This window comes from Lactuca virosa, chromosome 3 (genome assembly GCF_052849685.1).
Source record: "Lactuca virosa cultivar CGN04683 chromosome 3, Lactuca_virosa_CGN04683_v6, whole genome shotgun sequence".
NCBI lineage: Eukaryota > Viridiplantae > Streptophyta > Magnoliopsida > Asterales > Asteraceae > Lactuca > Lactuca virosa.
The window spans coordinates 84,781,870-84,793,101 of record NC_136428.1 but is presented as its reverse complement, the minus strand read 5'-3'; positions in this window follow the sequence as shown (position 1 = coordinate 84,793,101).

Genomic DNA, 11,232 nt, shown 5'->3' with positions numbered 1-11,232 from the left:
TCCAAGGATTATATAACTCTTTTCTCATGTTAGATCCCTTCTCTTAAACATTTGTGGTAAACATACTCCTAAAATCACCTCAAGTTCGAGATCCACATCAAGGTGTTGCTAGGACCAAAACTCTTCCATTTCCTTCTTCAAAACCGACAACAACAAGAAAAGGTGAGTTCATACCCCCTTGTTTTTGGGTTTTACTTGTTTTTGGGGGGGAGAATACAAGTATTATGTGATGATCTATGTGTGTTTGCATGCTATATGTGATTTCTTTAGTTTTGGTTGTGATAATATGTAATATTTGTTATACTTCGAGATCTATAGCAAAAAGTGTGGAAGAATCATAAACAAAAACATAATAAACAATACACATCATGGATCTAAGGGTCCTTAAGTTTAAAAAGTGAAAAACAAAACCAAAAGAACCTTACAAGTGTCATTTTTGCAAAAATAACAAAGATTGGGTATAAATTGTAAATTGTCGGTTTTATGAGGGTTATAAGATGTTTATTTGTATAAAAGCTGATTTATATGAAAATAACACCTTTCAAAGGGTCAAAAACATAAATTTTAGCTTAATGGGCTTAAAAGTGGGCCTAATGGGTTTTGGGCCCAAAGTTGCAAAAAAAAATGAGATTTTGAGGGTCTGAGTTGGAAAACTCAACAAACTATGGGTCTAAAATGTAAACAAACTTTTTCAGGGGTTAAAAATGAGTTTATTACCAAATTTGGACTAAAAATGCAAAGTTTTTGAGTTTGGGGTCAAAATTGTAAAACTTACGGAATTGGGGCCAAAAATGTAAACTTTTTGCAAATAAAGGCTGGAAATGACAAATGAAATAGTTTTGGGCAAAAATTTCTATTCAAATAAAGTTTGGGTGGAAAATGTCAATAAAAATGGTTTAAGGACCAAAAATGTCAATTTTCATAAAAAGGGACTAAAACTGTCATTTTTATAGAAAAGGTGTCACAATGGTTAATCTAAATGTTTTTGGGCCAATTAAAACGACTATAACTTTTGAGGTTAAAAATAGCAAGTTTATAACGCATAGTTTTAAAAATATACATATATACATATATAATAAAAACTTCGTTATAAATCAAACGTTAAAATATTTCGTTATTACGGTTAAACATTTAACATACCACGAATACCAACAATACGAACTCAACCTCGATAAAACTTACTCGATTCAAAAGTTGGGCTCAAATACCTATACGTGCTATTGGGCCTTTGTGGCCCAATATCATGTTTATTGGGCCCGATATATTCACACATGTTTTTTGGGCCTCCTGTGACCCAATTACATGCCTAAGGGACCCTCAATGGCTTTTACATGCTGATGGGCCTCAGTGGCCCATTGGCATTGCTAGTAAGGTCCAAATAAATCATATGCGAAATGGACTAACGCGTCCTTCGTATACTCGACAGCCTTAAATAACATACGTGATTAGTGGGGCCTCGTAGTCCTCTTCTCTTCGTCTGTTAGGCTTACCTTCTATTCAAGTAAACAAAAATCAGGTAGTTAATCAAGGTTATTCAAATTCATTTGGATTAAGTGAGTAATAACGGGCGACACCAATAAGTGTCGGTCGTAGTCTGTAGTTATAATCAAAGTCTCCTGGAGGGAGAGCGAGAGTTTGTGTATAGATCTATACGGGGGTGACTCCCCCACACCTAAGCTGTTCGCTACAGTTAGACTCGGCCAGTCTAGGGTGACAAAATCTTAAAATCAATTCCGGCGTTCGCTAGAATGCCAAGACAGACGAACTAGTCATTATTATGCATGGTTATAACGACTCACATAGAGATCCAATACCATCTAAGTAATCATGGGAAAGCATATCCATTCGTTGTGACGATACAATAAAACAAATCGATCATACTACTTTATCGGAAAACATCGGGTTTTCCAGGGAAACAACATTATTCACTTGTACTTTCAATAACTATAATGCACGAATTTATCATGAGAAACACACCATTTTTACACGTTTTGAAATCATTCACGCATATACTTATGGATCATCACACCTATTGTATAAACAATTGTCGTTTCAGAAAATATCGGATTTTCTGGGTTTTACAAACTATACAAAACATTTTCATATCAAACCTGCTTATGAACTCACCAACATTATATATGTTGACGTTTTCAAAATAACTTGTATTCTCAGGTAACAGATAAGCTGAAGAACAATACCAAGTGTGTTAGGATGTTATGTTTTGTGACTCTCAAACAATTTATGTTATGGATTATGTAATGTAAACAATGTACTGGATATGAACAATGACGGTTGAAATGTATTAATGCATGGGGATGTTTATGTTATGTTTTATGTATATTCATTGTGATGATATTTCAATTTAAGTCACATGAGCCCTCGGACGTTTCCACCGTCTGGTTCGGGGGTGTGACAGGTTGGTATCAGAGCTCTGTTTATAGTGAACTGACATATCTAACCACTCATTGATATGCAACTATAAACCCAAAGAGGGACTAAATAACTCTGAACAAAACTAATAAAACATAATAATAAACACTCTTACTTGTGCGGCTTAGAAAAATAAACATAATAACAATTCAAATAAGGCATCGGGAAAAATCCTGACATCTCGGTTAAGCCAGGACTGTTCATAGTTGTATTAGGGATGAATGTAGCCTGATCAACTACATTTCTTCAGAATACAACTATCACATGCCCTGGGGAAATCACGATGGTCAGTAACCCAAAGGCATACCCCCTTGTTAAACAAGAGGAGGACATCAACCCAATTTTTATAACAACTAAAAATATTTTAGGATTAATAATAGTTTATTGATATACCCCCCCCCCCTGCAGACAGTATGGCTGGGTTCCATCTTCCTGGAGATCCGTATTTCCCCAATCAGGGGAATAACGGATGGCTAGAGGAATCCGACGAGGAGCCTGAAGAGGATCCCATGGAAGAAGAGGAACCGGAAGAGGAAATCGAAGAGGGACCTGCAGAACCTGTGGAAAACATTGAAGAGGAAGATTCGGGTGGCGACAACAGCGATGATTCGAACACTGAGTCTGTAGTCATCAACCCCCCATACCCAGTGAGGGTGCCAGCTCACCGAATGGGTCCTAATGGCCTTACCCCTCCCTGGGGTATCGACATTTGGAGATGGAGCAGACAACAGGGATAGCGACCCCCGTTTGAAATGGCTCGCCAGTTCTATGACTTGAGGGAGGGAGGACCGGCTGACCGAGCACTTCCTGTAATGGTGAGACGGTTACGGAACACTGACGACCTAGCCCAGGACACGGCCGAGCAACTGAATCAGATGCAAGCCGCAGTAGCCTGGGCGGAACGAGAAACTCAAGAAGTAATCCATAACTTTCATGTACGTCAAGCGATTTGGGAGGATCGACTAAGAGCCACAGAACGACAGGTGGCGGGTCTTCAGGGCGCATCCACATCATCAGCCCCACCACCCGACGCATCTCAGAGCACTTCGGACCAGTAGAATTCCCTACTAGTGCTATGTTCTCTTATGTTTGCTATATTATGTACTATCGACTCCATGTTTATGTGATTACACTACTCATAGAGTCGTTATGCTGCCGAACTTTATGTATGCTCTTTTTGAGCAAATTTTCATGTATCAAAGTACGGATATTATTAGTGAAAAATATTATGTGTTTTATGGTGATGTTGTGACTTGCTATGTGTTTTATACTCTTATTGTTTGGTGTGAATATATTAACAATTAGATACAAAAATCGATTCACGAAATTCTCTACTTAAATACAATACGTACTCAACGTCTTCCTGTTCCATAACAACAAGATGCCGCAAAGACCAACCCGTGGAAACAATCAACCACCAACGCCACCAGAAATCAACTTGGTTGCATTCCAAGCAGCTGTGTCTACCGCAGTCACAGTAGCACTGGCGCAAATCCACAACGGGAACAATGGTGGAGGCAATGGACAGGGGGCTGGAAGTTCAAACAACGGAATAAATCAAGGACCTACCAAGACATGCTCATACAAAGACTTCACCAACGTTAAGCCATGAACCTTTAATGGCACAGGGGGAGTGATAACCCTGAAAAGGTGGAATCAGTGTTCGAGATATGCGGATGCCCGGATGAAGTCAAGGTGAAGTTTGCAACATGTACATTTGTTGATCAAGCTCTCACCTGGTGGAATGGACATGTGGAGGCTATGACTCTTCCAGTGGCTAATGCCATGCCATGGACGTAACTAAAGGAAATGCTAATGGCTGAATACTGCCCGCGTGGCGAAGTTCAGAAAATGGAGCAAGAGCTATGGAATTTCACTGTCCGAAACTCCGACATCGATGCCTACATAACGAGGTTTAGTGAACTGTCTCTGTTGTGCCCTGGCATGATTACTTCTGAAGGGAAGAAAATCGAAAGATTCATCTGGGGATTAACCTCCCCAATTTAAGGAAACGTGATTGCTGCGAATCCCAAGACTTTTGACAGTGCCAAGAGGTTGGCCAAGAAGTTATACGACCACAACACCAAAAAGGGCAAGAAGTCAGGGGAAACTGAAAACAAGAAGGAGAGTGACAACAGGAAAGGAAAGAATAACAAGAGGAAGGGACGACAAGGCTCAGAGTCGTCAAAGAAACAACAAACAGTGACAGTTAATGCTGCAACCACCCAAGTTCCCTCCACACCACATGCTCCAGCCTCATCCACTCCAAGTGCCCCTAAGCAATATTCCGGAAATCTCCCAAAATGCAACAAGTGCAATCTCTATCACAATGGTGAATGCAGGGAGATGCAATGTACCAGTTGCAACCGAAAGGGTCACACGGCAAAATACTGCAGGACCTATCCTCCCCAGAATCAGCAGCAGGGAAACAACAACAACAACAACCGCAACTACAACAACAACAACAACAACAACAACACCAACAACAACGGCAACAACACTGGGGCTAGCCACACCTGTTATGGATGTGGAAGGACTGGGCATTTCCGTCGAAACTGCCCCAATGTCAACAACCAAGGGAATGGAGGAGCAGGGAGAGTGCTGACCATGGGTCAAGGAGAAGCGGTTCAGGATCCCGCTGTTGTCACTGGTACGTTTCTCCTTAACCACTCATATGCATGCATCCTGTTTGATACCGGGGCAGGGTGAAGTTTTGTGAGTAATAAATTCAAACATTTGCTAAAACAACAACCCCAAAAGCTTAATGACACCTTTACGGTGGAAATGGCTAATGGGAAAACAGAATCAACTGGGGAAATCTACGTAGGATGTACCCTAACCTTAAATAATCACGTATTTCAAATAAACTTGATGCCTGTAACTATTATGTGACAACCGTCAAATTTCGGTCAAGTCAAAGTCAAACAAAGTCAACAAGTCAAACCGGTCAACTCTTGGAATTCCAGGTGGGTGATCGTGTACTACTAAAAGATTCCCCTTGGAAAGGAATGATACGATTCGACAAACGCGGGAAACTAAATCCAAGGTACATCGGGCCATTCGAAATCCTTGCTAGGATTGGGCCAGTAGCATACAAACTTCGATTACCTCAGGAACTCGACAAAGTACATCCCACATTTCACGTGTCGAACCTAAAGAAGTGTTTGTCTGATGAGACACTCGTAATACCACTCGACGAAATCGAAGTTAACGAAAATCTCCACTTCGTGGAGGAACCAGTCGAAATCATGGATCGGGAAGTCAAACGAACGAAACAAAGTCGTATTCCCATCGTGAAGGTCCGTTGGAACGCTAAACGAGGACCCGAATTCACCTGGGAACGCGAGGATCAGATGAAAAAAAAGTATCCACATCTCTTCCCAAACTCTTGAAATCCCAGTCAAAATGAAAATTTCGGGACGAAATTCCTTCTAACGGGGGGATGATGTGACAACCGTCAAATTTCGGTCAAGTCAAAGTCAAACAAAGTCAACAAGTCAAACCGGTCAACTCCAATAACCCTTGTATGTTAGGGTTTACGTTATGTAATCACTATACAATTCGCTATTTTAATGAGAAATCATCATTTGGAAAGTTCATGTGTTTGATTTTCCTTAGCCTTAACAGTGCTAAACAACGAACCAAAGCGATAAAACACTATTGCACAATCATCGGGATTGTGTACGACACTAAAACACGGTTTAACGGGGTTTACGAACCTTGCGTTGTGAAGCCGGACACTCAAATTAATCACAAACGAAACCTCTCTAAATCGTTTTCACTCTATCTCTTTCTATTTGAAATCTCTCCCAAATCTCTCTCAAAAGTTACTTTAACTTTTTGTAATCATTTGGGTCATATCGACCCTTAACCGGGTCAAAAATCGCTTGAAACGGGGTAAAAACGGGTAAAATAGCCTTAAGGACCTGAAACTGAAGCTTCAGGACCGAAGCCTCTCATCCGAGGCCTCGGATCCGAAGCCTCTCATCAGGACCGAAGCTGAAGCCTCTCAGGAGACCGAATCCGAAGCCATCAGACAGCAGCCTCGCATGTGAGGGTCCGAATCCGGCCTCCATGCGAGGGGTCTCGCAGACGGCCCCTTTTTACCGGTTTTTCGACTACGACTTCGTTTTAACTCCGTTTTTCATTATTTTAACGTGGGATTTTCACCCAAAACTTTATTTTATAAACTAAGGCCCCAAAATATATAAATCTCCAGGGTTTTATAAAAATATATTAAAAGAATTAGTGGTTGAACTAATTATTGAGGGAATATTTGCTTTTCCTTAATTTATGGCAAAAGCAAACCACCACCACCTCACTCTATGATCAGCCACTCTTTCCCACTACCCCTTGTCTCCTTAGTGGACCTTTACACCCAATCTCCAGCTCTTCCCACGTTCTAAGAGCTGTAGGATTGATCCTCTCTCCTCATTCTCCATAAAGTTCTTTCATTCTACACTTAGCAACCAAAGGACACTCTCCAATATTCTCTCATCTTTTCTCTCAACTTCAAGAACTTCAAGGCTTTCTTCAGGGATTTTTTTCTTCAATTAGTAAGTATCTTCATCATTCATATAATTATTACACTCCATTCTACTCAATTCATTGATATCTTACACAAATTCCATCTTATTCGGTGTTAGATTCTCGAATCATCAAGACATCTTCTTAGTGTTCTTGGGTTGAATACTTCCTCTCTCTCACTTTCATCTACTGAAACCACATAAGGTGAGTTTATACCCCTACATTTACATGTTTTTCTTAAGTTTTAAGGGGGGAATACAAGTAAAATCATCAAGAACACAATTAAACTTTTTCTATCAGATTACATCAGAAAAGATGAACTTCGATCACGGACTGTTTTGGTCAACTTAAATATTTTAGTTTTCAAAACTGTTCCAGGTGCAAGTAGTTCAAACTCTTAGCTTTAAAATGGCTACTTGCACATCTCCATATGATTTTTCTACAATTGATGGTGATTTTTACAAAACTGCCTGTCATTTCAGAGGCAAACCCGGACCAGTCTGTGATTATGAACATTTTCACCTCTGTTAGAGATCACTAAAAATCATGATAAAATTTACGAACAAACTAGACTCATATTCCAAACTCTCAGAATTTTCGGATTTGGATTTAGAGCTTTGATGATTTTTCTATAAATTTTCTAAGAACGGTAACAGAAACTGTATTCAACGAAAAGTTGCTGTCAATTTCATTTCACCTTATAACATGTTGAGCAAGGTGTATATCTCTATGTGATTATATGTTATTGCAATATATGACATTTTATCTTAATATTTAGACACACATCAGTTTACAAATAGATTTGGACATATAAAATATAAAGAATAACAAGTGATTATAATCAAAGTGCAACCGATACATTCAAACATTTAATAAACTATTTTGAATATAGTTTGCATACATTACTACGTACTACCCTTGGTTGATAAACTATAATAGGTATAGTTTATGATACATTACATAACACATACATTTAAAAAGGGTACATTTATACAAAGGATATTTTCATTAAGCAAGGTACGGCCATACGGTACCAAGTTTTCATAACACGTAATTCCGTTAATGACTTTGTGAGACATTTACTTCAAATTACCATTAAGTCCTGTATTGTAACCAGAGTCTCCTTGAGGGAGAGCATGATAGTTGTGTATAGATCTATATTGGGTTTGACAAACCCACACCTAAACTGCATGCAACAGTTAGACCGATAGGTCTGGGGTGACAAATGTCATAACATTTCCGACGCCTGAAGAACGTCGTTTTAGGCAACCTTGGTCATAGTATGGTTATAATAAACTCACATAAAGTATTAATAAACATTGGAATTTACGGGAACTTCATTAAAATTTAACGAGTTTATGTCGATTTAAACTTGCATTGTTTTACTATAAATATGACAAATTACTTGTACATTTCGGTCTTTGGGTTTTAAGACTACATTTACACATTAAGGAAAATATTGGATTTTCTAACACAAATACTACTTTTACAAACGAAAGGCTTTTAATAATACCAAACAAAAGCTTATGAACTCACCAACCTTTGTGTTGACACTTTTTCAAACAACTTGTATTCTCAGGAAATCATTAAACAGGTAACCAAGTGCTTTTGAGGATGGGGCGCTAAGGCGTCTACTATTTCATATTTTGTCAACATATTGTAATTGATTCGTAAACATGTAATTCATACAATGATGTTACTTTTTCAATTATATATATGTTGGTTGTGTTTGCTTCAATTACTATTACAATTGTTGTTATGATACTATACATGAAGTCCTCCACCCCCGGACATTTCCGCCATCCTTGGTTTGGGGGTGTGACAGATTGGTATCAGAGCATAGTTTATAGTGAATTAAGTATATCAAACCACATAAGATATACAAACTATAAACACAATTGGGACTAATAGTCTCTGATTTGTGCATTTTTCAAATAAATATACTCTTAGAAAATAAATGATTTTCTTGATTAAAGTATACATACATACATTACATGCTCGCATGGTATCATAACTAGCGAAAACATAAAGCAAAAGAAGAAGAGTTGAACATTTTGAGTATGCCTTAGTATATGTGGATTAAATCTGGGAAGGATATAGCCTGATCAACTATATCTGTCCGGGAATTGACTTGCATATACCGGGGGATGGTCAGGATGGGCAACAAATCTAACAAACCTAATAACACACTACAAAGGATACTTTAAGAACTCAAAACTAAACATTTACAAAAACTATAGGAGTATTTTGTGTTACTATAATAAATTATCTGAGAATTAAATAGGTCTTTATTTATAGATCAATAGCTGCTAAGTGGATGCGCTAAGGTCATATGTAACTAAGATGCTATAGACTTAGAATTTATGTATCTTTGTTTCACTTCCTGTCCTTGTTTGGTTGTGGTCTTGGAGTTAGGGTCATCTATTCGAAGGACTATTATATCTTAATCACATATGACTGGTATGCACTTTGCAACTAATTAAATAACCGATAAAGATCATTTTAAAATATAATATATTAATTATGTCCCGACTAAATTAGTATATGTGTAACTTTTACAAACAGTCATATACTTGGAAACAAGGAAACTCAAATAAAATATTTTATACTTTCATTTTACCTCATAACCCAATGTATTGGGTCAGTTAAAAGTATAAAATCGTATGTATCGTAAACATACCGGAAAACAACGTAATAATATACTTTATGTATAAAAGATTTCTCTTCCTATAAATATACTTTTACTAAAAGTACATTGGTTTACGACTTATGACAGAACCATGCCGCCAAGGAGAAGACCAAGACCTTCCGGCAACACAGCAACACCTCTTCCGCCGCTGCCTCCACAGTTTGATCCTGCGATGTTCCAGGCTACAGTAACAGTAGCCGTAGCGGCCGCAATATCGCAGATAGGGACAAACGGAGCTGGTGGTTCTGGATCGGGTGCTACAAACTCTAACCACGGAGACAGTACGTGGTGTACAAGAGAGTGTTCCTACAAAGACTTCACCAATGGCAAACCCGACAACTTCAATGGGAGCGGGGGAGTCATCACTTTAATGCAATGGTTTGAAAAGACCGAAGTAGTCTTTCAGGCGTGCTCTTGCCCCGAAGCGAGCAAAGTTAAGTTCGCAGCCTTCACTTTCACCGGCCGGGCCCTTACTTGGTGGAACTGCCGGATTAATTCACTTACTCTCGAAGTGGCTAGCTCCATAACCTGGGCAGAACTAAAAACGTTGATGATGAAGGAGTACTGCCCGAGAGGTGAGATTCAAAAGCTGGAACAAGAACTTTAGAACCTCAGGATGACGGGCTCCGACCTTGAAACCTACACCACCCGATTCAATGAATTGGCTCTCCTCTGCCCAACAATGGTTACTCCGGAGGAGAAAAAGGTGGAGCGATACCTTTGGGGACTGTCTCCCCAAGTGCAAAGTAGTGTCCTGGCTTCAAGGCCAACTACTTTTGACAGTGCCAGGGAGCTGGCACAACAACTTGTTGACCACCGAGCCGGTCATAATACTACAACCACCACCAATGATCAATCAAAAGGGGGAAACAACAAAAGGAAGTTCTGGAACCAAAAGAAGAGCCAACCAGCACAGGACCCCGCTAAGAAGCAACAAACTGTTGCTGTCCATGCTGCGACTAATGCTGCCACTACTGCACCACCGAAGCCATATGCTGGAACCCTACCCAAGTGCAACAAGTGTAACTTTCACCACAATGGTGCTTGTAGGGAGATGCACTGTAACAACTGCGACAGGAAGGGGCACACTGCTTGTTTCTGTAAAGCGCCGGCTCGACCAATCAACCAAGTCGCCAGTACGGGGGCAACCCGAACCTGCTACAACTGTGGAGACGCAGGTCACTTCAAAAGAAACTGCCCCAAAGCACAAGCCCCTAATGCTGGTGGAGTAGGAAGAGTCCTGGCAATAGGACATGGGGAAGCAGTCGAGGATCCCACGGTGGTTACCGGTACGTTTCTCCTCAATAACTCTTATGCATGCGTACTATTCGATAGTGGAGCGGAGAGGAGTTTCGTGAGCCACCAATATAAACAATTACTTGAACAAAATCCCCAATCACTAAAGGATACTTATGTAGTAGAAATGGCAAATGGGAAAGTAGAACGCACTAGCGATATATACTCAGAGTGTACTCTCACTCTAGACAACCATACATTTAAAATTGACCTGATGCCGGTCACCATAAAAAGCTTCGACGTAATCATCGGGATGGATTGGTTAGTTCCTCACCGTGCTGACATTCTAT